Source organism: Rousettus aegyptiacus, unplaced genomic scaffold (genome assembly GCF_014176215.1).
Source record: "Rousettus aegyptiacus isolate mRouAeg1 unplaced genomic scaffold, mRouAeg1.p scaffold_m13_p_6, whole genome shotgun sequence".
Lineage (NCBI taxonomy): Eukaryota > Metazoa > Chordata > Mammalia > Chiroptera > Pteropodidae > Rousettus > Rousettus aegyptiacus.
The window spans coordinates 53,239,916-53,267,439 of record NW_023416309.1 but is presented as its reverse complement, the minus strand read 5'-3'; the positions used below and the strand labels follow the sequence as shown (position 1 = coordinate 53,267,439).

Sequence of the window (27,524 nt, the reverse complement as noted above, 5' to 3'; positions counted from 1 at the left end):
CCATATTATCAAGAAATTTTAGAAAACGAGACCTTCACGAGGTTTTTTTTGTTATAATGTCACCAATGTTACAATGTCGTCCACCCATTAGAGGGCTAATTCCGGTCCTCTCTCCTCCAGGGGCCTCCCCTGGCCCTCCCCACCAAAGGTCTGCTCCCTCCGGTGAGCCCCTCTGAAACTTAACACTTTCTCTTCTCATTAGCAGCTGGCACATGCTATCTTTGGTTATTTATTTCACATATATTTATTGCAGTTTAGGAATCCCTAAGACCATCCTTAGGTTTAATTTTTCATTAGAAGGACTCACGGAACTCAGAAAAGTCATTATGGTTATAGTTTATTACAGTGAAAAGATTCAGATTAAAATCAGCCAATAAAGAAGGCTCCAGGAGGGACCAAGCACCAGCTTCCAGCTGTCCTCTCCCAATGGTGTCGTGTGGGCAGAGCTTACTTCTCCCAACGACTCTGTATGGCAACACACGCAACGTGCCGGCAGCCGTGCAAGCTCACCCTAGCCTTGGCGTCGGCGCTGTTGTCGAGGCGTGGCCATGTAGGCATGGCCGGCCACCTGCATGGCTAAACTTAGTCCCCAGCCTCTCCAGATATCGAGCTGATACTGTGTGGCCCAAGCCTCCCACCACACATCGTACTGTTTGTATAGACGATCCAATGTGACCTCAGGTCCCCAAGTCGGCAGAGACCCTCTTAGAGGTTACCTCCCAGATGTCGGGCAAGAGCCAAAAATTTCTTTGGGCAAGGTTAACCCTTTACTAAAGAATTTCCTTTCTGTTTGGGCTGTCAGGCCCCTCAGAGGAGAAATGCCATGGATGGTTACTATTATTTGGCACGTGCTTGGCACAAAGAAAGAAACACTTGCCTCGGGCCCTTGCCCCACAGGCACTTGCTGAGAGGACTGGTTAAGAGTCTATCAGAAGTTAAAGAACCCGTGGAGTCAGAGCTTCCTCCAGGAGAAACAGGTTTCGTGATGGCAAAACCTGTGAGAACGGGAAGCGAACAGCTCAGAGAACTGAATGAGAAAAAATGCGGGTAACAATTCAAAAGGCAGGTAGAGCAGTACTATTTAAAGTGAGGTCTGCAGACCAGCAGCAGCAGCTCCCCTGGGAGCTTGTTAGAGATACAAGTTCTTGGGCCCCACCCAGACCTACCCTTCAGAATCTGTGGGGCAAGGCCAGGAATTTGTGATTTAACAAGCTCTCCGGGTGTTTCTCATTCACACCGAAATTTGAGAAGTTCCAGTGTAGACAATAGTCATGCTTGCCTGACATCCTCCAAGAAAAGACGCAGAAGGAGACTCTTATGAAATTGGAGAGAGGAAAGTCCAAGGGGGACCCACAAAGGAGATGATCGTATGGTTGGACACTTAGACACTGGGGTCACAGCTCCAAAGGCTCGTCTTCACTGAGATACTCAGCTCCCACAGAGCTAACCAAGGTGGTATCCAGGAAGGTTACACTCCCATGAAAGACCAGGATGTAAAGACTTGTTGGCAAGAACCAAGAATGCATCTAGGTCTCCCAGCTTCCAGAACGAAGACACTCTGATCTCTGAAACCAGCAATAAGACACAAAACGACCTACGTGATAAATCAACTTGATAGTATCAATGAAAAATTAAGGTACTAGGTTTTACAGATACTAAATTCCTCTTTGGTCTGAACACTATTAGGTTTAACTTTTCTCTCTCCTCAAGCTCATTGTCTCCTCTGCACCCAGTTTATGAGGAAGAATAGATAGGAGCACGGGAATTTCCATAACAATGATTTCCCCTCACGCTGAAGACACTCTTCATCAATGAGCTGACAACATAATGGACTCTTCATTAGATCCTTCAAGAACAGTAAGTCCTGGCCAAGTAAGCAGGCTCTGCCCAAGCCAGAAGTCAAGGAAACCACAGAGGAAGCGTGGTTTGCAGCAGGCCCTCCAACAAAGGAACTGTCTGGGTGACGTACTTGGTATTTTGCAAAGGGTTAGCACCAACTCTGCAAACATAATGAGTTTCATTTAAGATTCTTCAATACAAAAAAAAAAAAAAATGAATAATGAATTTGGTGTTTTGATTAGGTATCCTGAAAAAAAAAAATTCAGGTCAGATACATGTATTAAAGGAAAGGTATCAGTAAATTATGGCTGAGCAAAGAAACCACCCCAAAATTCAGTAGCTTAAACAACCAGCTACCACTTGCCCACGCGTCGGGGGGTTCTGACGATTCTCTCTGCACTCAGCTGGGATAGCTCTGCCCCACGTGTCTCTCACGTTCCTTGGACCAGACCAGGTCATGGTGGTGGCCAAGGCATAAGAGGTCAAATGGAAACCCATAAGGTCACTTGGCCTAGGCTCAGAACTGGCATGGTCACTTCTGTCTCATTCTATTGGCCAAACAAAAGAGCATAACGAAACTCAAAGTCAAGAGGGAGAGCAATGTGTTCCACTTTTACTTGGAAAAAAAAAAAATCCAAGGTCACATACGTGACAGAGAGACGGATAGAGGTGTGGCAAGAGATGGTGTCAACATGGCAATCCTAAAGTCCAACAATGCGATGTTCCTAGAGAAGAATGCATGTTCCCATAATGCATATGAATGGAAATTTCCCCGTCATTGGACACAGCGCCTTGATTTTTTTTCAGTTATGAAACTATTTATTTAAAGGTGACAGTGATGCACGTGGCTCTAACCCCCTTTTCTGCCTCACCTCCATAAATGCCCTGACTTGCACGCACCCTCCACTGGAACCCACCTGACCAAATGTTGGGTTGGAAGCCCAACTGGTTTCCAGACGTGCCCTGTAATTCTACATCGTCTTGTCTTTGCTTAGAGCAGTGGTTCTCAAAGTGTGGTCCCTGGGCCAGCAGCATTAGTGTCCCCTGGGAACTGGGTAGAAATGCAAATTTGACATCCTTATCCAAGATTTACAGAATCTGAATCTCCAGGGTTGAGGCCCAGTAATCTGAGTTTTCATAAGCCCTCCAGGTGATGCTAATACACATTTAAACATGAAAAACACTGGCTTAGAGTATCCCCCCGCAACCTCCTGTCCTGGAAGAGGACACCTGACCCCTTCTGTTATTAAGCCTGGGGCAGATACCCTCTACAGAACGCTCTCTGCCACCACCGCCTCCAGCCAACACTGTCTCTCCACTTCGAAACTCACAGCATTCATATTCACATATTCTGTGAATTATTTCTTTTTCTGTATCTTAACTCCCAAGCCCAGCTGTAGATACTGGTCAGCAGGTCATTTACTGTAGAAATTACAGAGTCAGAGGGACCTAGGTTTCAATCCCCACTAGGCTCCTTACTGGACGCATGGCCTTGGATCCGAGCCTCAGTTTCCTCCCATGAACGTGGGCTAGATTGACAATACCCACTCCATTCCACAGTGTTGTTGCAAAAGTGGAAATAAGCTAAGTACTTGGCACAGCGCCTGGCCCACAGCCAGCACGACATCTAGAACCCTGCGGCCTGGTGCTTGGCCTTCACCTTACAGCGTCTGACCCAGAGCAGCTGGACACGTTAAAGCCCGCATTAAACGTTTGCTGTTTTAACTACAAACAGGATTTCACTCTCTGGACTCTCTCCCCCGCCCTCCTGGGACGTGCAGGGTTTCCTTGATGGCCTGCGTTCGTTATTCACTCTCGCTCCTTTATTCCGTCACAAGAGAAGAGGGAGAGCCGAGCCTGGGGACATCACGGCGCGTCAGAGAGCTCACTCGGATCCCCACGTGCCTGCCTGTCTGCGAAACATGAAGCAGAGACGTTTACGAGATGCAGACTTCTTCGTGGACATCGTCTCCTGGCCTGTCGCCTCCTTTCGATTGCGTTTACAAGAGGCGAAAAGTCCATTCCTATTGAAGAAGGGTGGCACCGGGGGCATTCGGCTGTCACGTCAGTGCCGTAGGAGGACTCGTGGTCCCCAGCATGGGCCCGGACTAAATGTCCCATCACTCCAGCTACGACCCCCATGGAAGAGAGACCACGCGCCGGAGCTTTCTGAGCTGGCTCCCGGGGCCCCCGCCACCGATGCGTTAGCTATTGTCGTCCTGTCACTGGCTAATCTGACTTCTTCGTGAATAGAATACCCCAGGGGTGTGCATGGAGATGGTGACTCCTCTAAAAAGACAAAGAGAATTAAAATGTCTTAATTTCTAAAGAATTTGAATTTGTTTGCACCTAAAAATTTAGAGGTGTAAACTCTGGTTAAAACCATTGTGCAGAAAAGATGTGTGAATTCAACCATAATTACTTTCATTCCATTCTAAAGAAATGCTAATTACGAAGGTAGTTTTTGTAAAGAAATTGTTAACTGTGGGGGGAAAGGTTCAATCACTACACATTTGAAGACAAAGAATTTATTTGCTGGCAGGTAATGCGGGCACCAGAACTGAATTTCTAGGAAACAACATAATTCTACTTTTAAAAATATATATTATAGCCAATATATGTGTGGAAACATTTCCACCTTCCTGAAGGATGTCTAGACCCTGGGAATCGAAGTGCTGGGAAAGCGGCCAGTAGTAATCAGGACCTCATTTCCAAGGACGCAGGGTGGACATGACAGTGGGGGATTTTGCCTGAGCTCCGAGCTCCAGAAAGCAGAGAAAGGGCGAAGGACCAAGGATCACTCTTCTCTGACCTATTCGCAGCCACCAGCACCACCGCCCTCCCTAAATGACCCTCTTATTTTATAAAATCTCGAGTTTTCACCCTCTTCTTGGACATGGTCCCTCATCGAGGAACATTCTCCCTGTTGCAATATCCTGAATGAAATCATCTCAGTTTTCCGGGGAACTTGGGCCTTGATAGAAGGAAATTGAAAAAAAAAAACAAAAGCAAAAACAAAAACAAATAAATAAAACTCTCTCACCCATATTTTCTCCCAACTAAAAAACGATTAGCAAGTTACGAAGTAGTATTTGCCTAGCACCAGGTACAAAGTGGAAAGTAATATTCAATGAGTCGTCTCAGCCCAAACCACCTGACTTCGAACCAACCTCGCTACGCTCATGCCAACCCATGCATTTACAATCACTTTTTAGCCAGACGTCTAGCCAGATGTGGGGGCTGCCCGTTAGAGAGCTCAGCTTTTGGTTTTTTACCATAAAACTCTTCCACAATTCTGCCTGCCTTGGAGTCTCAGCCAGAGGCAAGCAATGGAGTTTGACTCTCTGGCCATGGCAAAGCTTTAAATAGCCTTTGCTCATTCTCACATGGGTGGTCTTCATTTATTTCCACATGTTAGAGTTTATTTTAAAGTAGAACTTCAATATGGCCAAGGGCTATCTCTCTAGCCCTGTATAAATATACCCAACTGTGCAAAGGTCATGTTTTCCTGAACCACTTTCGAGCCAGCGCTAACAGCTGGTTGTGAAATTAAGTCTTTATTGCTTCACATAAGTATAAGGAGTAGAGAGAGGAAAACAGAACTGGGCTCACCCAACAGTTGAGGGTCAAAAACTGAACATGACCCTACTGTGCTCTACCGTGCTTGTGTATTAGAGTCACTAATAGAACGTATTCTGGAGGATTGTTGTCCTTTTCACTTCAAGTACCTCAAACAACCAACTCTTAAATGTCTCTTCTAATTAATACTGCTCCCTCCAGCAGACAGAGAACGCACTGGGAGGATGCCAGCCTCCCCGACCGCGCCCAGCTCGTCCATGGGCTTCACTCCTTCGGCCCTCAGCTCAGGGTTCCCCGAGCCCTGGGAAGCCTGCCTGCCTGGCCCTGCTGCGTCAGCTGCCCCACCTCTGCACGCCGACCGTGTGCTACACGAAGGTAGACCAGGAGCCCCTGGAAGACAGGGACGCTGTTCCCCAGTATCGGTACCGTGCACGGCTGGTCTTGGGAATTCCATAAATGTCTGTTGTACATACATATGAATTATCAAGAAGGTAAATTCTATGCAACAGATATTAATCACTGTTAACAATGTAGCACTTTTAAATTCCTGAGCAGCCGTCAGTTTCAGCCACATCCATCCTGCCTTAGAGTCTCTGGTACCCTCTCCTCCACACAGCAAATTTTCCGTGTGAACTTGGGATTACACCATTTATCAACATTATGTCGCTCTGGAATAGGAGGCCATGCTCATTATTGTGGACTCAGTGTTATCTGGCGACATAAACACCTAATTAGAAGCCATCTCACATGTTTCAGATCTCGGATGTTTTTCTCGAAGGGCTGAAGTTGAATGACGTGCTTGGCATTTATTTAAATAACGGATACCTTTGACTGTGCCCGTACTGAAGGAGCTGGGACTGGACTAAGCATTTTACGTGTACGATCTCACTTAATCCTCACAACAACCTCCGAGGAATTATTGCTATTTAATAGACGAGGAGATTGATGTTTAGAGAGGCAAAGTAACTTGCTCATCATGGTGCGGATGGTAAGTGGTAGGGCCCAGAGCCAAGAATACCAGCTTCTGAATCACCCGTAGCTCATTCCTATGGGTGCCTGAGGAAAAGAGGAACTGAGAATCAGTGGGATCAGAACCCAAAGGGATGATGAGAAAATCGACTGAAAACAAAGAACCACATTTCATTATGTCCCCATGCAACATGTTTATTGCTCTAAGAATATCTGTTTCTTTCATCATTCTTCTCTTATCTGCAGTAAACTAGAAACTGGAACCTGAGGCCAGGAGGGTGTCATTCCTGACCCCTCCACTGGGATTTGACATGACACCACAGATCTAAGACCACGTTATGAATCTTTCGAAAGCAGTAAGTTCGCAAACTAGACTACAAGCAGCAAGCAAGCCCCCTTGGGATTTGTGAGGTCTCCATTCCCTGAGCCTAGGATGCAAGCCATAAATCACCAAGACTTATGAAGACAAGGAGGACCCCTTGAGGGCTCTGGACGCGGGAGACAGAGGCGCTGTTCTGTGCCCACCCCCCCACCCCCCGCTACCTGGGCTTCCTATGGACGCTTCCCTAAGAATTATAGTGATGCTTAAACCGATGGCCGATGCACATCTCATTCAGATTAACTGGGATAGATGGGTTGAAAAGCCGCAGTTGAGTCTGAGCACGCAATCTGCTTGACTTGTTCTCATCAGGGGAGATCTCTCCATCGGGTCAGAAAAAGGAAACCATTATGAAAGTGCTGAGTCCAGGTACTTTACATGAATACAAAGAGCATATCAAACTTTAATGCGGGAAAATAGGCCAGCTTCTACTTTTCCTCAAGAAAATAGTCCCGGTGGTAAGGCGTTGGAATATGCCACCCATTAAAAAATATCACCATTAGAGGAACCGAAACTGGGACCTGAGGATTTACTCCATCTTGGACTTTCTGTCTCCACAAGTGACAAGAAATGTGGTTTCTTTGTAGAATTTCACTGCGGATTGCTTTAGGAAAGTTGACTTGAAAAAAAATCTATTGAAATAAAGACAAAAGTTTTGTGTCGGGCTAGTCTACAAATGAAATGTTTAAGTTCTCCTGAAGTACTGATGATTTTCTAGAATGGTAACAGAGAAGCAAGGCGGGGTTAGCACTCTTGCTGACTGGTGTGTGTTATGCCTTGTCTAACTCATCTTGAGAACAAAGGGGAGTTAAAGGGAGATAAAACGGGGTCATTCCAGGCCTCGCTGACGTGCCAATTAACAGGAACTTTCTTCTCTTTCTCTCTTGCTGTTTGTCATGAACTAGAAATTGGAACCGGAGGCTGGGAGAGCATTATTATCTAAGGGGTAGACTTATTATCACTCCTTTACCATGTGTACTGTGGAGTGACTCTCAAAAGAGAATTCTGTGTCACATGAGTTGCTGCATTAATGTCCCATGGTCCTGCGTCTAAGTCTAAAACAAAGCATTCAACCAAAGGTGCAAACAGCCCAAATGTCCATCAACGGATGAAGAGATAAACAAAATGTTAGCATATCCATGTGATGGAATATTACTCAGCCATAAAGAGGAATGAAGGTCTGATATATACCACGAGGCGGATGAACCCTGAAAACGTCATGCTAAGTGAAAGAAGCCAGACACGGAAAGCCACATATTGTACGATTTCATGTATGTGAAATCTCAGAATAGATAAATCCATGGAGACAGGACGCACATTGCTGGTTGCCAGGGGCTGGAGAGAGGAGGGGACAGAGGGTGACTGCTTGCCGGTCACAGATTCCTTATGCAGCAGCAAAAATGTTTTGGAACTAGATTGAGGTGGTGATTATACAACACTGTGAATGTAATAAATGCCACTGAATTTTTCCTTTTTTTAATCTTTAAAAAGCATTTAAATTGTCAAAATATATAACTGTAAATTAGATACATTAGAGTTATAATATGCACATCACGAATAAAAATTAGTGTCTATAACACACAAGGATATATACTTTGCTGTAATTTAGATCTTAAAAAACTAATTTGCATATGACCACTGAAAAAATGACAATAATGCCTAGCCCAAAGCACTTTATCATAAGGGCAGACACATTCGCATGGGAGCTGATTTTCTATTTGGCTTCTTTCTGTAAATCGATATCTAAGGGCCACTGAATTTTTCACTTTAAAATGGTTAATTTTATGTTCTGTGAATTTCACTTCAATAAAAAAAAAAAAAAATTGCAGTAAGACAAGGCACTTGCTTTATGGCTTTACAAAAATGCCATATGGAAATTTTATACAAAAGAAAGAGTTAGGACAGTGTGATAAATGCTTCTAATAAAAACAAAACGATGAGAGCCCGCCCCCTGTCCTCCACGGCACTCAAAAGTGAGGCATAAAATCTTCTGGATGGGCCATAATCTTCTGAGGAAATATAGATTTAATCAAAGAACTATGGGTTTCAATGAGCAGGAAAACTTCCCCCCACAATATTCTACCAGCCACCCACTATGAAAACAAAAAAAAAGCAGAACAAAAAATACCTCAAACGGCAACACGTGCCAAGGTTCTTTCGTTAAAGGTGTGCTCTGTTATGTCTGCCTCTTGCTGAGCCCATTGGGGGAGCGCGATCAAAGCCCTGCCCCCGCCAGAGATGGCGCAGCAGGTTCAGAAAAGCACCAGGCACCACAGGGCGGCAAGCGCCCATGCTTGCCTGAAGGCATAAATCTGCCTCTAGGGTCCAACCTCCCCTCAGAGAGAAGGAGAGACTTGAGTTGTAACCAAATCAGGGAATCTGAGAACACTGGAAAGTTCACCTGGTGCTGTTTCGGGCTCCATAAGGTTTGCTGTATAGCATGCTTGCACAAAACCGCACTCTAAAAAAAAGGTACTGTCCAAGAGAGACACATCAGCTATGAATCCCAGGTCTCTACTCCCTCCCCTTCCCTCCCCCAGAAAGAAATACCCCAGTGTCTGAAACTGCCTGACCTGTAAAATGATTTATTGGGACTTTAAAATAACTCTGCTGACCTTGATCATAAATGGCATCAAATTGGTTTAAGCAGGTTCAAAGCTGAACTGGTGGAAGAAACAGTGCGTGTGTTTCCTGGTGCAATTCTTTCCACACAGAATGATTTGGGACCATGACCAGAACACACTGCCATTCCTTACGCACGTTCTTTTCCAGCTCCATAGGTGCACAGACGGTAGCTGGAAATTAGGCACACCTGAGTGCACGCAGGACGTACTCCATAGGCAATTACATAGAGTTGAAAGCAGGAGCTGAAATGCAAACCTGAAAGCTACATTTGTGCAGCATCTTCATTTAGAAATTCCTAGATGTTACGGCGGGGGGTGGGAATCTAATTTGTCAGTGTTAACAGGAAAACATATGTGATCGCTCTAAGAAATCCTTCACGTCGGGGCCCATGTTCAGCAGACACAGGCACGAAATGCACCGCAACACGTATGCTCTGAACTACTGAGCGCGTCTAACAGAATCTCCTTGAATAAACCAAGAAAACAAACATTCGTGCATCAAATCGATAATCAGAAAATCAGTAAACTAAATAAGCCCTAAAGATTAGATACCATGATATTGGTCTTCCTCTCTTCATTCTAGAATTTTCTGCGTATCTTTGATGGGGGGAGGGAGCATGGAATCCATCAAAATAATGAGCTACTGGCAGGCTATCTCTACTCCCCTCAAGCCATGAACACAGTATTCTTCTAACTATATTCATTCATACCAAGGAACACAAGAAAGAGGTTCATGTTGAGAGTCGCGACCAGAGATTGGCCGCTTGAGTTTGTGAACTCTCTGGAATTTTTACAGAAGGTCTTGTTTACGTGTAACATCCAAAGAGAGGATCGAAATTTTCGTCAGGCTCTCAGAGAGATCCTGACTCAATAAAGTCTTCTTGAAAGGGCTCCCGCGAGAGACTGAATGATTGATCAGAAACTGGTTTTGATTCAGCCCTAGAGTTGGCACAATCTTCACCATATTTAGAATTTCACTACATTGGTTTGTTCAACCAGTTTCGGTAAGGCAGAGAACAGTTGTAAAATTTGAAATCAGGTCTTAGAAAACGAGGCAAAAGTTACACAAGAGAACCAAATCAGGTTACACAATCAAATCAGGTTACGCAATCACATCAGGTTACATAACCAAATCAGGTTGCTCATGACTGAGGTTGACCTGATCCACTTGAGATTCGAGTTTAGATCAATTTCTGGTTTCTTCTCACAAGACCCGTGTCGGCTGTGTCCCTCCAGTCACGGGACAGCAACAGCACTACGTGTGACTTAACGACAGCACACAGCTAAAAATGAGGTATTCTCACGCCAACAATTCTGATTCCGGTTTATTCACAAGGTCACTGCTCATCTGATCACTACGATTCTCAGCCTCACTTGTCATTTGCAAACAAAACTCAAAGTTCTATAAGCTGTGCTAACATGTAGAAATTTTTCTCATTCCTCCTCGGCCATGTTCATACCTTACAGAAATTTACATGATTCAACCCTTTCTAACATAAATGGAGAAAGAGTTAGAGAGAATTAAGAACAAGGGAAAGTAACTATACTGCTTGGTAACCCCATGTTATGGGCTGAATTGTGTCCTCCACCACCACCCCCCCAAAAAATAATTCATCAATTTAAGTCCTAACCCCCATTTAGGACTTAAGAATGTGACCTTGCTTAGAAATCAGGCCACGCTGATATAATTCCCTAAGATGAGTAAGGTGGGCCATTAATCCAATGTGACTGGCGTTCTAACCAGAGAAATTGGGACAAGGACACACACACGCATACCCGGAGAAGTTCACGTGAAGGCAGAGGTTGGGGTGATGTTTCTACAAACCAAAGAACACCAAAGAATGGCCAGCAAACTACCAGAAACCAGCTCGCGGTCCTAGAACAGATTATCCCTCAGAAGGAATCAACCCTGTCTACACTTTGATCTTGGACCTCTGGCCTCCAAAACTGTGAGATGATTTCTGTTGCTAAGCCACCCAATTTCCACCCTCCCAAAGCAGAGTGGAAAGAAAGTTCATATGGAGGGTAATATATAAATAATGCTCTGTGGCCCGTGGATGTCCATGGATTTGTTCCACAAAGATTTTGAGGTACATGCCCTGGGTAGGTCCTGTGTTCCATCCTGGAGCTACAGTGAGAGCTAAATCATGGTCTCTTGATGTAGGTGCTCAGCACTGAGTTCCCTACCTCCCAGGCCAATGCTTGGGAGGACAGAAGGAGCCATGAAGAGCTTGGATGTGGCCCCAGAGGGATCTGGATGTCACCAGTAGCAGCTGCACATAACTGAGGAGAGCCACGGGGGGCCAAGGTGACAGATGCAACGTCATCCAGAGTCTGGCAGTGACGGAAGAGACTCCTGTCAGCTTCATATGCCCACAACGATGTTCATGATGCAAAAATATGGAAGGAAGACATTCTCTCATAGCAACAGTCATGACCTCTTCTCTCACTGAAAAGACATTTAGTGAAGAATTTGGCTGGGGGGACTATGGTGGAACCCCAAAGATTTTGCTGCAGTAAAACCATAGGTTCATTAAACTGCTTTCAGGTTAAGTGCAAAGTCTGTTGACCAATTTTTCACAGGGCTGATCCAGGTAAGCTGAGCTCTGCACAGAGAAGGGGAGACCCCTAGTGGCAGGGCAAGAGAGAAGAGACTTAGGGGAAGGGACAGAAATGTTCTTTTATGGAGTGAGGAAGTACTGAGAGAACCCCACCCCGCCCCCATCTCCCGTGGAATTTTCCAGTGACAGCTCCACTGCTCCTCAGTGCTTGAGGAGGGGCTTAGTGGGGGCAATCCAGCGGAAAAGAAAAATCAACACCGGACAGCTGGGTTAGGCCAGAAATTATTTTATGATACTTTTCCTATTCTTGCTCTGGGCATGTAGACAAAGAAGAACACAGTCTGACTCCATGTAAAATCAATTCCCTGAAGTAAAATTCCCCCTAATGGCAAGATGTTTGCTACACTCTTGAACTGGCTCCTCTCTAGGCAAGGAAGCTTGTCTCATTTAAGGATCATGAACACCCATTTAAATGTGTAGCATCGGCCCATTTTAATGATGAGGAAAGAAGGCTCAGCACAGCCCAAGTCACTCGCCAAAGACCGCAGTGACGTTTTGTAGAACCTGGATCCTCACCCCATCCACCAGGATGCCTCTCTCTCCAGAATGAGCCTGCCCAGCCCCTCCGTGCCTGACAGCCCACCAAACTGGAGATCACAGACTGTGTTCTTAGAAGTAAGCATCCTAGCGAACTTCCTAGGGGAGGGGGATAGTTGGAGTTGGTGTGAGAGCTTTCCAGAATGAAAGCATCTTGTGTTCATGAATTTCATGGTCAAGTTCTCCCCGTTGAATCACGTCCCCAGAAGCACTACCGACCTTCTCTTCTTTCGCTTCTGGACCCGTGTACAGAAAGACGACCTATAAAAGTTGCTTTTGTCACATTCTCCCAAATTTCAATTCACAGGGTGATAATTTTACAGCCCAGAGGAGCCCAAATGTTTCCTTCAGCAGCAGAAATCCACTGAATGCCTAGTTTTTTTTATGTTATTTGGTTTTAATTCCATCTGACTTGATTATGAGTCTATACATATTAAGAGTTGAACTCCGCCTTCAGGCTGCTGAATTATATTTTCTTAACAAGTTCACGAACTGTGGTTTATATACAATGAAATTCTGTGTAGCCATCGAAGAGTGCAGTAAATCTATAGACACGGAAGAGAAAATATGTCCACAGTACGGCAAACAAAACTAAACAAGGAGAACAGTATATAAATATGGGCCTATTCTTGTTTAAAAAAAATAAAAGGCCATTGTATGTAAAGAGGTACAAGACTGTCACACAACCACACAATGGTGAAAGCCGGAAAAAGACCCTCAAAGGACAGGGATTCGGTAGTTGGCTTTCAATTGTTTCTACTGGTTTCGTTGCTCTGAGGTTTTCTGTTTTGTTAAGGTCTGTTCTTAGGCTGGATGGTTAGTAATGATTTCAAGTCCTCTTTTTTAATATTAAATATAAATATGATATATATATTGTTATAGAAATATATATGTACTATATCATATTGAATTCTACTACATATTTAACGTTATCAATTTCCTTCTAAGAAATGCCCGTATGTTTCGATATTTTATTATTTCCTCATGTGCCACTTACCCAAGGTGCTGTGACTCGGGTCCTGCCTTTCCATCAACGCCCCTCACGTGCTACGGTGCATTCCCCCTTCCTTGCAAACAGAACCCCGGTTCTGTTCAGGTACTGAGTGTCCTTGGCTGCACAGGCTGTCTGTCCCCAAGCCCAAGAGGTAAACACCCCTTGTGATTAGTAGGCCAGAGTGGGAATTCGATTTCCTCTGCAGTGACTGGTAGAGACCTGAACATGGGACTCGGTCCTGGCCATTGGGACTGGGGGAAAGCGGGCAGTGGAGAGCGGGCGGAGGGTGCTCAGAGAAAGGCTTTCCTTCCAAATAAAAAAGAAAAGATGCAAGGGAGGAAACACTGCTCCCCCTTTCTGAATGTTGTTAAGTTCAGAAGTGGGGCCTCCCGGGGCTACCTTATGACTATGAAATGTCATCAACGAGCGGGGAATGGCGGAGCGGGAAGCGAAGTCCTTGAACGCCGGTGCCTGCATTCTGCTGCATGAGAGAAGCGGCTCCCCCTTATTTAAGCTCTTTCTAGCCAGGTCTCGAGGTTTGCAGCTGAACGCGTCCTGCAGGTGCCACATGAGGCCAGCCTGCCGAACGTCCCCTGATGGCAGAGAGACTTTTAGTGATATTGCAACATGATCTTTGCACTAGGAGAGATACTCCTATGTTATGATAACACTCCTGATGTCATCTTAGAGAAAGAACAGTATCCTGCGTCGTTCCTGTGTTCTTAGGAACACAAGAAAAGCTTCCCTTTGCAAATTGATCATAAACTGATACATAGAATATCCTGCGAGAAGAATAGAGAAATAAGCGTGAGGTCAGAGCGAGACCAGCCCTGGGGCACCCAGCCCTGGTCTGCAAGGTGGGCCGTCCCTGCACACGCGTCTCTTCCTGCCAAGGAAACGCCAGCACGCTGGGGCGGCCGCGCACTGGCCGCCCTGGGCGGGAGGGTGTCCGCGTCACAGCCCTCTCTCACGAAATCTTGAACTAATGTCTATAAACGACACGCCTTAGGGTCCAAATGACTGAAAAGCGATCTCGAACCGGTTTAAGAGTGGATGGGAAAGGGGACGCACGCGTTTAATGACTCACGGGAGCAAACCGAGGAAAGGCGCGTCCGGACGCGAGGATCTGGGCACCACCAGGACCGTCCCTCGCTCTGGTTTTCTCCGCACGCCGGCCCTGTTCTCTCAGGCGGGCTTCTCCACCGGGCTGGACGCCTGACGGCCAGCAGCCCCATCACGATGCTCCCAAGCAGAAAGTCAAGACTGTACCCACCCAAAAGCTCCGGTCGGAACCTCAACGCGGGGACCCTCTGGCTGGCCCAGTTTGGGTGATATAATTACCACGAGACCAGTCGCCATGGGAAGGAAGGTGCTGTGGGTTGAACTGTGTATCCCAAAAAGACACGTTCAAGTCCTAACTCCCGCTATCTGTGAATGTGACTTTGCTCGGAAATAAGGTCTTCGCAGCTGTAATCGAGTTAAGGGGCTCCTTAGAAGATGAGGAAAATTTGGACACAGAGACAGGGGCACGGGGAGAACTCCACGTGACGACGGAGGCAGAGAGAGACTGGAGTGAGACAGCTACAAACCAAGGAACGCCAGGCCTGCCCGCAGCGAGCAGAAGCCAGACGAGGGGCAGGCAACAGAGCCCCCCTCGGAGCCTCCGGAAGGAGCCAGCCGTGCCCACGCCTCGATTTTGGACTTCCAGTCTCCCGCACTGAGAATACGTTCCCGCTGCGGTATGCCACCTGGCCGCGGGATTCTGTTACAGAGGCTCTGGGAAACTCACCTGGAGAGATAGCACCCAGGGTGGTCAGGTGCCCACTGCAGAGGACAAGGAAGTGGGGCACTGTGAACAGCAGCCCCCAACACGTGGCTGGAGGGAAGGAGAGAACTATACCCCAGATAAGGAGGAAAGCGTCTATCGACAGGGAGAGGGTAGAGAGGGCTGGGCCAGCAAGCACGGCAGCCACCTCGTCGATATATAGCCATCGTGGCTGACTGAATTTCTTATAGAAGAGAAAGATATATGGTGTTTCATGGCAGAAAATGTTTATTCCACCATCCAAAGTCAGGAATTTATAAGCCGCTACAGTTTGAACAGTTTTGTTCTTTAAATAAGATTTGAAGTAGCTTGATTTGCTTTGACACTCAGGGAGCTCATGGATTCATTCGGTTGTGCTAGTCTGCTGTAAGAAATGTTTTATTAATTACACGCAGGATTATAAAAAATTAAAAGTTACATTCCTAAGAAGCACATATGCTATTTCAGTTACCTATCAGAGTTAACCTTTTTATCTCGGCCATAAAATTCAAATTATGCATCAAATATAATAAAGAGCTATTCCAGTGAATTGAAATTCGTTGTCATTTTAACATGCTTTTAATCTATTCGTAATTGATAACATGCTCATATTGAATGGTCACTTCAAAGATGCTAAATCGTTACTGATAAAGAGCAATCTCCAAGTGGACACTATCAGAGGCTCTGTGCTTAAAGATGCCATGGCAAGGCCAGCCCCACCGCGGCTCGAATTCTCATGAACCGCACAGACAGAATTTGTTCACGGCCTGGGCAGCGAGGAAGATTCTCCACGACCACAGTCAGTTTAAAAGTGCAGAGCGTCCAAGCGAAAGTTAAAAGTAAGGGGATTAGCCAGGTGACGACGCATCCAAGTCTGTCGACAAACGAAATGCGCTGAGACCTCACTCCTGACAGCCAACGTGTGAGCGTCGGCTGAGTGAATTCTCACGACGCTGCCCACCTTACAGAAGGAGACCAAGAAACAGAGAGGTTACCAGTCGCGCCCAGATCAGCTAACACTGTGCAAGGCACCAGGACCCAAGCCTAGACTGGCTCCGGAGTCCCTGATTGTCACCTCCCCAGGACAGGGACCCGGCCTCGTGCCTTCAACGGTCTTACGAGATTTCGGGTGAGACAAAACCTTTCCACAGGAAATCAGACAACAGTGCTCAGTGGCGTATGATGAAGATTCTTATGGAAGTCACTCCTACCAGTTAACAAGGTGTCTGATGACCCCCATGGTGCTGGGGGCGGGGGCAGGTGACCAGGTTGGGAGGACAGGCAGTGTCAGGTCAAGGTGAGCAGGATTTGGATGCTCACAGCCCAGAGAGGACCACAGTCTGGCTCTGCTTTGCCTTAAAACAGAGTCATCTGTTACCTTTCATGCAGTGTGGGCCAGAAGCCATAGGTCACCAAGAAACACATGACAAAACCAACCAGGTGAACCGCTGCAGACCCTTGGAACTAGAGGCACCAACTTATGCTGGTCTTTCTGGACTTTTCGGCCTTAGCACTAAAGTCCTGAGTCCCAGGGACTCTGTGTGTCCCTGGCAAACGAGGATGTTTAGTCACCCTGCTTGTTAAGTTATAACAGGAGAACGACAGCTTTTTGGAACGAAACCGTTTTAAAAGCAAAGCCACTGCTATGCACACGTCACCCTGGATCAGGCGACCCCTCAAAAGACTGAAGCCATGGAACCTAAACTCTTCTGACACTGCTACGTAGAGGCCGTGGGGTCTTAGGACAGTCTCCCCATCCTTAGGCTCGGTCTGCCTACCTCTGAAATTAAAGGGCTAAAGTTAGGTGAACTTTAAGATCAATTCCAACCTATTATTCTTGAGTGAACATCAGTGTTGGGGTGAGCCTCCTGACCATAAACACACACACACACACACACACACACACACACACACACACCCCTGTGAACATCTGTACAAGTTTTCTTACTTAGAGGAAAAAAAACGTTACACATTATTTTTCATTTGAGATATGAATTAACTAGAAGAATACTCTAAGATATAAAACTTGAGGTTTTTCTTTCATATCATGATTCTTTTTAGATTTTTTTAATGTTTCCTAATTTTACCGTAGCCAGTCTTAATCAATTTCACAAACAATGGAGGAAATGCCTTCGCGATAACAAGCGCGTTCTCATGAATAGTGGGCCTGGCCCCCCACACACGTGCCTTGGGGAGCCTCAGCGAGCTACGACAGGAGAGAGGCAGCAAGAGGACCCCCTCTGGCTCCAGGTAACAAGCCCCTGTGAACTGCGCTGCCACGCTGAAGATGAGGGCAGAACGTGTGTGCTGGATTGACTGGGGATGAAATTCGGTACAGAACAATTCAAGTCAACACAATCTCTTAGCGTGTATGCCAGAGGGGAATGCGACAAATCTAGCTGAAGCAGCTCAGCTTTCCTAAGTATAGTAAGATATTTGTCAGCTCTCCGCTTTTCGTGCTGATGCTGGGGAAGGGGAGAGCCTAGGCTCGGATAACGTGCCAAAAAGTACATCGCGCGCGATCCGCTCACCTCTCCTGCGTGCCCTGCTGTGTCCAGACTCTTGCTCGGTGAGTTCCAAAGGATCACGGGGCCATCTTGGTGGTCCCGGTCTGTTCCCGGAGGCAATCGTGTCTCTGTCTCCAGAAACAGACCACGTGGTCTGGGGAATAGGTTCAGACTGTGGACACCGACGCCCTTCTGAACCCACTCAGCCTTGTACTTGGCTCCTGGGTTCAACCCGCTTCTATGGAAGGCAGGCGGCAAATCCACACGTAATCATGTCGTCCTAGCCACTGAAACGGGGGTGCATCGCAGGGAAGGGTCACAGGTGTCAATCAAAGACAGCAGGACTCGATCCTAGACATCTGGCAAACAGGGCAATAAATATTTTTACTTTTTACATCCGTGAGAGGGAGACCTCATTTTTCTTTACTTGATAAGAACTCCTCCTGTGGAAATCGCAATTACACTCCCAGGGTGCCATCTCTGGCGGCAGGAGCACTAACCCCCTGCCGTTTCCTATCTCCAAGGTTAATGTAAGCGTCCGAGGTTGGGTTTATTTGAGGCACCCCTAAATACAGACGTACCCCTAATAGAGAAACATAATTAAGGGTTTAATCCCAGACTAGTAATTCTCTTCACTGCAAATGGAACTGTCAGTATGATTCGAGATGCTCCCAAATCACACAGCCACCGGTCATTCTTTCATTAGGGTTTACTTCTGAGGCGTCTGACACTTCCTCCCTTCCTCCCTCCCTTCCTCCCTCATTCTTTCTTTCAAGAAATGACGTAAATATTTCTTCCTCTGTCTACCAGAGGTACTTGACATTTCTTATCCTCCTCTTATAGTATCTTCCTAAACTTCAGTCATTTAAGACAGTGTGGCATTTACAAAAAGATAAACATAAATACCGATGAAACAGAACACTGTCCAGAATTAGACGAATACATATATGATCGGTTGGCTTTTAGCAAAGATGCCAAGGCAATGGGTAAAAATCAATCTTTTTAACAAACGATCCTAGAACAATTTGTCATCCATATACAAAAAAAAAAAAAAGAAGACGATAAAGAGAAATGAAAACTTTTATTCAGACCACAGAGAATAATTAACTCAAAATGGATCACAGACCTAACTATGAGGGCTGATATATAAAACTTCTAAAAGAAAACATGGGAGAACATGTTAGGGTCTGGGATAGGCAAAGATTTCTTAAGTAAGACACGAAAAGCAGGAACTATTTTTTAAAACTGATAAATTGGACTGCATCAAAATTGAAATCTTTTGCTGTTCAAAAAAAAAAAAAAACAACACTGCTAAAACAATAACACGGCAAGCCACAAACAAGAAAACTTGCAAAACTTAAGCCTACTCGAAATATATAAAGAACACTTACAGCCTTACAGCTCAATACGAAGAAGACAAATGGGCAAAAGATTTGAATACGCACTTCATCAAAGATGACATTCAGATTGTAAAGCGGCACCTTAATCATCGGCGAAATACAAAATAAAATCCCAATGACATGCCATTACCCTCTAGAACAGCTAAAATTAAAAAGACCGACAATAACAAGTGTTCATAAAGATGTGAGACAACCTGAACTCTCAGACACTGCTGATGGGAGTGTAAAATGATATGCTTTGGAAAAGCAGGCAGTTTCTTTTCAAGTTAACGTCCAGCTACTGTGAGAACCGGCAATTCCACTCCTAGTTATTTACCCAGAAGAAATAAAAACATATGTCCCCACAAAGCTTGCTTGCAAATGTTCAAAGAAACTTTATCATAAGAGAAATAAAAAACTAAAAAAAATCCAAATACCCATTGATAGGTGAATAGATCAACAAATTTTTGGTATATCCATACAAAGGAAGGCTATTCGGCAATTAAAATAAACTACCGATATACACAATATTGTTGATGAATCTCAACAATATTACACAAAGTGAAAGGAGCCAGGCATGAAACACAGAGATCCTATATGATACCACATATTATTTTAAATTCTAGAAAATGCAGTCGAATCTATAGTGACAGAAACGGATCTGTGGTTTCCCAGGGCCAGATGCAGAGGGAGGGGTTGACAAGGCCAGGAGGAAGTGGGCATGATGGACATCTACCTTGACTGTGCTGGTGGTTATGTGTATACACACAGTCATCAAATTCACAATTAATATTGGTGCAGTTTGTTTTCTGCAAATTTACCTCAATCAAGTTAATTTTTAAATAAAAAGGGGTGGGAGGGACAGGAACGGCCAAGAAGAGACATCGAAATACTACATATTGGCAACAAACAGAAACTTTCTTCCTGAGATAATCACAGGACTGAAACGAAATAAAAAGAAAGTAACTGTTCATTACTTGAATCAATGTTTTTATTTCTAAGATCAACTGTGAGAACACGGTGAAAAACACTGCCCTTTGTCATTTCAACTGTCTCTGGAAAAGCCTCCCTTAGCCCATCTTTGGTTCAGATTTTAATTATCAGCGGCCGATTTAGCAGGACCGTGTCGGCAACCATCCGAGAGCACAGGCTTTATAGAAGTGGAACAGAGGAGAGAGGACTGTGGTTTCGCCTAAAGATTTAAGAGAGCACCCCCAGGAGCTCTGGAGGGACAGACAGAGAGAGAGAGAGAGTGAGAGCAGAAGGGTCTGTCCTCTTGGATGCTCAGCCTCTTGGGTCCTCAGGCAACTGACCCGTTTGGTTTCCTGCAGGACAACCTGGGCAGGTTGGGGTGGAGCAGGGAACTCAGCAAACAAATAAGCAGCCCAGGTGGCTGAGGACGACAGATATTCTCAGACTCACCCCGAACAAGCACAGGGCTTCAGGTCACGAGCTCAGATGGAGGCTCCCGTTCTTTATGCCTAAATATTTAGAGTTATAAATCAAGCTGTCAGATGCTTACTAGACTTACCGAGGCCATGTTTTTGTAAGGTATATAAATGTCGAGTCATTATGTTGTGCACCAGAAACTAATATAGTATCGTATGTCAACTATAATTTTTAAAAAATTTTTAATGGAGCTATCGAACTGCTAAATGAAATGTTTTATCCTCCTGCTTTGAACAAACATACCTTCCTAATGACGGAATCTAAAATAAGTATAAAGTTAGGTTTTTACGGAACTGAAAATTGGCAAAATGTCAACACGACTGAATTTATTATCACACATGTCACGGTGTTCTATTAATGGACTATTCATGTTTGATGAGTAATAAAGGTATGTATCATTAAGTTACATTTCATAAATTCTGTTTTTCACTTTATTTCACCAAAATCATAATTATATTTTTATGATCAAGATTTTCACATCGTTGATGTTATTGATAGCAATGACCTACACGATTAAATAATCAAAGTGTAATGATATTCAACATGTACAAAATTGCAATAATTTTCACTTAAAATGTGAGTTCAAAACATTAGAATTTGAAAATTAAAATTATTTTTATGCTTTCGAAATAGGTTTTTTTCTAAAATATTCAAAAGTACATGTGGGTTGGGAGGTATATATGAACAAAGTAAAAAATTTTAATAATGAACATGTAATTTTTAATCAACAGAACTTAAAATTGAAGTTTTATTTAAGTTTTTGAAAATGTAATCAAAGCTTATTAAACATATCTATAGAAGTAAAACTATTCATAATTATAGCATTCGATTTCCATCCAGTTGCCTATATAAAGACTCAATATCACACTTGGGGTGTGTTATATTTAGACCTACCTCTATATAAACTTTAAGAATAATATACATTATTTTAATATTGCAAAATATTCCTCAGCTGCCATGTGTAACTACTGCAAGTATTGTGGTAACTTATGAGTACCTCTGAAACCAAGAATTGGAACGCAAAAAGAAGAAAATGAATGCTTCTGGGAAATAACAACTCTGTATGCAACTCTTTATGCTAATTAAAGGTAAACTAATTAAACTGTCTTTTCTTTACCTCAATCCTCTGCTGTTCGAATCATTCTTGCGCTCCAAAGCAGCTCCAACAGCACAGCCATCGCCTTCAGGGTATTTGGGGGCAGCTGCCTTTGCTTCAAGGACATAGGGCAGGAGACCTGGAGAAGCATTTCCTGGGTGTCCAAAAAGCAGATGTTGAGGTTTTAACATCGGACTGCGCCCATGCTAAGTACTAACTAGTTCCTAAGTAACAAAGCTGCCCATTTCTGTGTGTGTGTGTGTGTGTGTCTGAGAGAGAGAGAGAGAGAGAGAGAGAGAGAGAGAGAGAGAGAGAGAGAGACTGATGGAAGGAGGGAGGAGGGAGGAAGAGAAATATGCAGGACTCTAAAGTGCAGGGCACAGGCAAGTTCCACGCTGTCCAAGTCCAAGGGCAGCCGTGTTTGTGGTCTCTCTCTTAAATTTTTAGTCTGACTATATCAGCTTACTTTTTTTAGAATCTGTTAAATTAATTGTTAATTATACAACCAATTTGTGCACATATTCCTTTATTGCAAAAGCATTTAAACATTAAAGATAAGGCTAAAATTCAACTCTTTCATCCATCTCACGCTACGGTTATAAGTTTGGCTACAAGTTGGGTACAAATCATTCTCAACGCCTTACATCACAGTAACAGCTTACACTTGTGACACTTACACTGTGCCACACACTGTTCTAAGCATTTTACACCCATCATCTTTTTTCATCCTCATAACGACCTCATGAAAGAGCTACTCTTCATACATACACTCACGTATTTAATTATAGAGGAGCCATATAGCACTGTGTGCTTCACATAAAACGCATCACACTCAGGCTTAATCCTAAAACTTACAGTCATGCGCCACATAACAATGTTTCGGTCAACGACGGGCCACAAATACGATGATGGTCGCAGAAGATTTTAACTGAGCTGAAAAGCTCCTACCGCTGTGGTGCAGCCCGCGTGACCACGCAGCCCGCGCCACGTCGCAGCCCCCGTCACGTCGTAGCCCACGTCACGTCGTAGCCATAGTAACATCACAGCGCAAGGCGTTACTCGCGTGTCTGTGGTGATGCTGGTATAAAGGTACCGCTCTGCCAGTCGAATAAAAGTATACACCGCATGCGATTATACACAGCACATAATACTTGATCATAATGAACAACTATTGTTACTGGCTTCTGTATCTACTATTCTATACTTTTTATCGTTATTTTAGAGGGTACTCTTTCCGCTTACAAAAATAACTTCTCTGTGAAACAGCGTGTTGTGTCGCTCGGGCAGCAGCCTCGCACGTCGCCTGCCTCTCCGGGATTTGACTGAATTTCATGTTGTTTAGTGCAGTAAAGTAGCCTGGGAGCAGCGGGCTCCACCAGGTCACCCCGGGGTGCAGTGGATAGACCATCCGGGTTTGTGCGGGCACAGTCTGTGCGGCCCCCACAACGAGATCCCCTAACGGCTTATTTCTCATATCCTAGTACTTCGGTGGCACATGACAATATTTTGTGGTCTTAATATATCTCGGAGACATACTCCTGTTAAAATATTTAGATCATACTTTCCTTCGTCATAGCGAGAGGTGCATGTAAGCAAAATTTGCTTTTGGAAGGAAACAAGAGTTTCTTAAAGACCTTCAGAATATCCCATTTACTGAGATTTCTGGTTTCTTGATTACATAATTAGTTTCAGCTGCCAAGATTCACAGATAATTAGCTACCAGGTGAAAGGCTCGCGGCATGGCTGCCCAAGGCCGAAGCTTCCCTGTGCAAAACCCCCAGGTGGCTGTGCTTCGTTTTTCTCCCTCTAGACAGCTCTCTAAATGAAAGGGCCAGAGTCCCACCAGGCTGGTTCAGCACGATGCTCTAGACCACACACACGAAGGAGCAGGAACTGTAATGTCCATGCAAATATTCTTGAATTTAAGAAGCTCCTTCTACTCCGGACTAAATTACGGAAGAGGCAAAGTTAACCGCAGCCTCCACTCCCCGCTCCCAGCACCAGCACCCCCAGTATCACCAGCGGTTCGCACTCGCATTGGGATTGCCAATGGCACCCCCATGTGCCACAAAGACTGTTCCCCTTCCCCACCCCCACTTTCTTCTCCGCCTCACAAGTAGACAATTCTCCTCCTTGATGTAGCTTTCAACTGGGAAGAAAAGTCATCCGAGTGTTTCACACGAATCAGTGTGTGGCTGGCACGTCCCCTTTCAGCTGTCCAAAGGCTGGCTTTTTAGGATCCGAAGTCTCCATCTGGTGAATCGAGGCTCTTAGGGAAGAAGAGTAGGGACAGAGAGAACACCCAAATACTCTCTTGATTGTTGTCGAGACACAGCCCGTCAGTATTTATGAGGCATCAGACAAACTGGGACCAGACAGGGTGCCGAGTGGGGCCAATCATAAAGAAAGAAAGTGAACATTATGAGCTAACCTAAGCTGCTGGGACCGATGGCCAAGCAACGGAAGGAGAAATGGGGCAAAACACGCAGCGATTAAATGAAAACAAACATGTTTGTCCTTTCTTCTTTGCAATGGCGATGGACTTCGATTCCTTTATAAATCGAGGGTCTGGTTTTGTGCGCTAGACCCTTTCTGTTTCTTCATGGAGAGGGGTACCAGGATAATTTTTCCAACGCTTATGTGCCCTCAGATTCTCATTGGGTAAGTTTTCCACCATCACCCAGAGCCAGTTAGGAAAATAAAATTTCCTAACACCTCGGCCACCGAGGTCCCGTCCCTAGGTGACTTTCCACGGTTCTAAGGCTCTCTCGCCCTGATGCGTGGGACAGCATTGTGACATTCATCCCACGTAGCTCTGAAACACAGATCCAGTGCACTTTGCGCCTTTGGGTAAGTTTAATCAGCAGGAATATGGTGTTCGCACACTTCAAAGGGACTGAATTCCTGGACACTCTGCCCATCCCACGTTTGCTCGAGCCCCCCTCTTCCCAGAGATCCCACGGCCCAGCTCTCTGCACAGACAGTCCTCACAGAGGATCCCAACTAAATGAATCCACTGGCTTTGGTCCCCCTTGGCCCAGGCAAGAAGTACATGGTCCACACTCACAGACTGACTGCAGACTTGGCCGTGGGTGGGACCCAGACGGCTGGGCTTGTCTGAGCAACTGCCGTGTCTAGGTGGCTGACGCCAGCTCTCCCCGCCCCTCCTGTTTCTCTGGAACAGCCTACCGTGGAAGTTATCACCCAGCTCCCTAGTGGCCAGATCATTGTCCCACCGGGGCCCTGCAGTTTTGCTGTGGGGCGTATTTTGAGTTGCCCGTTCACACTTGGGCTACCGCCACCTAAAGGTAGCTGTCAATACAGGGAGTCAAGCCACCTTCTCAACAGGAGAAGGACACGATTTCTCTAAGGATGGCTCTTAGCTTGACAACAGGGAGCAGGACCCGTCCCCCAGGCCCCGGAAAGGGAGGATGTAAGCTGGCAAGCCAAAACAGCCTAACGCGGTGGGGAAGGAAACAAGCCTCAGAATTAGGAGTGTCTGCATTCCAACCCCAGTTCTGCATCTCACTGGCTAAAGGGCCTTGAGTTTCTCTGAACCTCAGCGTCTTCATCTGCAAAACGGAGGAAGCAGTCCCAGTAGATCTATAGCTCCATTGTGAGGATTAAGCGAACTCATTATTCACGTCAAACCTTTAGCGCTCCATGAAAATTTGCTGCTCTCCTTATCCAATCAGCAGACAGTCTGAGCAACTAGAACCTCCAAACATCAGAGAGTGAGCGTCCAGGAGACCCTGTATTCCAGGCCCAAGATAGAAAGCAAATCGGGGGCCGTGGCCGTGGAGTCTATGCTGCAGATAAAATAATGCATGGGCAGGAGTCGGGGAAAAGAGGGTTAATTCCTGAGGTTCTGGATTCCAAAGGCAATGGGTAAATGACAAGAGGCAGCCCGTGACCCACAGCACTTCTGGAAGGAGTGGTTGGTTTACACAGCTACAGCCCTTTTTAAAGGCCGGGACTCCTTGATCCGTCTCAGGGGTGCTTACCAGGGTCTAGCCTGGCTCCACACGACTGAGTTCAAAGCTTAGTTGGAACATGCAAGGGAAATCTCCTAGTCCCCCCATTCCTACTGGAAAGTGTTCACTTTATATTTAAAATATTAAATGTATATTTATATTTCTATATTTAGAATATTAAATAACCCCTGAAATTTAATGTTTAGAATATGAAATAACTCCTGTGCTTGGCATGCAGGATTCTAAATTATTTGAAACATGATGTTATGCAAACACTCTTTTTAAAAGTCCCCAGAGCAGTGGTATTACGACTTTAGCAAATGTTGAAATCACCTGGGGATTCCAAACGCCGAACCTGAGACACCTCCAAGATTCTGAGGTTGGAGCTGCGTTTTACCAAGGGCTCCAGAAGATTCTGGTATAAGCAGCCCATGGATCATTTTAAAAACTAAGACATGATTCACTAGAAATATCTGAAAATGCATTTTATAAATGAAATGTAGGTGGCTTCGGTAAACAGATTCTTCCAAAGTAGAAATCAGATAACTGTTATTTAATTATCTTGGGAATTTCAATGGGCACCTGGGTGGGGTGGAGGTGATTTCTACTGAGTCATTAATTCTTAGTGAAGACCTACTGTGTGCCAGAAATTGGGCTGAAGGTAAAGGACGCCATGGTGAGTAAGACGCTGTAAGAAGCTTGTTGCCCAGGGAGGGAATTCAGCTGGGGGCTCTGCCGAGGCACTCATACTTGTTTCCTAGCTCAGCCTGACTCCAACAAGCTGGGCAGCCTTGGACACAGAAGTTGGTGACCTTCTCTAGGGCTCTGTGACGGGAAGAACTGGAGGGAGAGGATAACTCAGCAACACCTCAGCTTTCTTCCAACTCTAAAAATTCTCCGATGCTACATAGAGCCCTGCCAAAATAGCTACAATCAAAATGCTCTTCCAAGTGAGAATAGATGATATATTTAACTGCAAAAGATTTTATATCTCACAAACCTTTTAAAGAATGAAATAGCATCCTAAACAGGCAGTACTACAGAGAATGGGAACCGAAAGCTCATTTCTAAGGGTCTTAACCTGAGTTCTCTGAAAGGGTCCCGGGAAAAATGGAGTTCTTTATCTGGGCATACAGACCACTGGCCTAAAGAATTCCACATACATACAGTTTGGAATATGCGCCTTCAAGAATCCTGAGCTAATTTATGTTACCTGTCAAAGTAACTCTCTTTGTGCAAAGTCATAGTGAGAATCAGTGAAAAGAAAGGCCTTTCAAACCTTATGGGACTTAAATGTTCATGAAAACAACCTCACCTTGAACCCACTGTAGCCAAAAATATAAACCTTAAAAAGCAGTACATTTCACAGTAATGATTTGCTTCACAATAGAACCCACCAAGTATTTCTTTTAAATAAACTCTTTCATGGCATCATAAATGAAATTTCATATCTGAGCCATCATCATTACAAAACTTTTCAGAAACACAAAATCACAATGGCGAACATTTTTTCAGTGCTTCCTGAGTCGACAGCCTAAATCCCTAATGTGTTTTGATTTAGTAATCTTAGGAACCTCTCGAGCTAGGTATTATTTTCCCATGTTAGGAGTGAGAAAAAAATAGGCCCAACGCGGTTAAATAGCTATTCTGAGCTGACACAATAATACGGTGGCAAAGCCCGGAGTCCAGAGCCGACGCTATCACAGGAAGCAAGGTACCATGAAAGACCAGAATGTGCGCAAATGGCAAAGGGGGCAACTCGGGTCGACAGCT

At 45.1% G+C, this 27,524-nt stretch overlaps 1 long non-coding RNA gene across 1 annotated transcript; it reads right to left on the bottom strand.

The window, feature by feature from the left end:
- Positions 1-17,808: 17,808 nt before the first annotated feature.
- On the bottom strand, positions 17,809-22,736 carry LOC107513002. The gene is made up of 3 exons (XR_001597452.2): positions 22,633-22,736; positions 21,799-21,931; positions 17,809-18,212 (listed from the first exon to the last, which is right to left on the bottom strand). It is a non-coding gene; the product is annotated as an uncharacterized LOC107513002 (long non-coding RNA).
- Between the last annotated feature and the right edge of the window lie 4,788 nt (positions 22,737-27,524).